This window comes from Oratosquilla oratoria, chromosome 21 (assembly GCF_046742065.1).
Source record: "Oratosquilla oratoria isolate Oo_2021 chromosome 21, ASM4674206v1, whole genome shotgun sequence".
In the NCBI taxonomy this organism is placed as follows: domain Eukaryota; kingdom Metazoa; phylum Arthropoda; class Malacostraca; order Stomatopoda; family Squillidae; genus Oratosquilla; species Oratosquilla oratoria.
This window is the reverse complement of record NC_134797.1, coordinates 61,448,575-61,448,922: the sequence shown is the minus strand read 5'-3', so window position 1 is coordinate 61,448,922 and position 348 is coordinate 61,448,575.

The window sequence follows — 348 nt, the reverse complement described above, 5'->3', positions numbered from 1 at the left end:
TGAGCAAACGTTGACAGAAGTTCATAAGTATGCAAGCAAGCTTTTTGTGTCTCGTAGAAACGAAGACCTACTTCGGATCTTGGATTAGTGAAACAGACTTCATTCAAAGGTATTGTTCATGCTCAGCTTGTACCGTGTTGAGCAAATATTGAACTTCAGTTCACATTGTAAGACCTCATTACAATAAAGCTCTTATGATTTTAGAATGGTGCGAGTGTGCTTTCCGGTGAGTATTTTAATGCTTTCCTAGGTGTGAGGCATAGCAGCAGTGAGTCTTCAAGAGTGTCAAAATACAAAAGAAATATCCTTGATAATGACCTCTGGTTTGATCATGTACGCGTATACTCT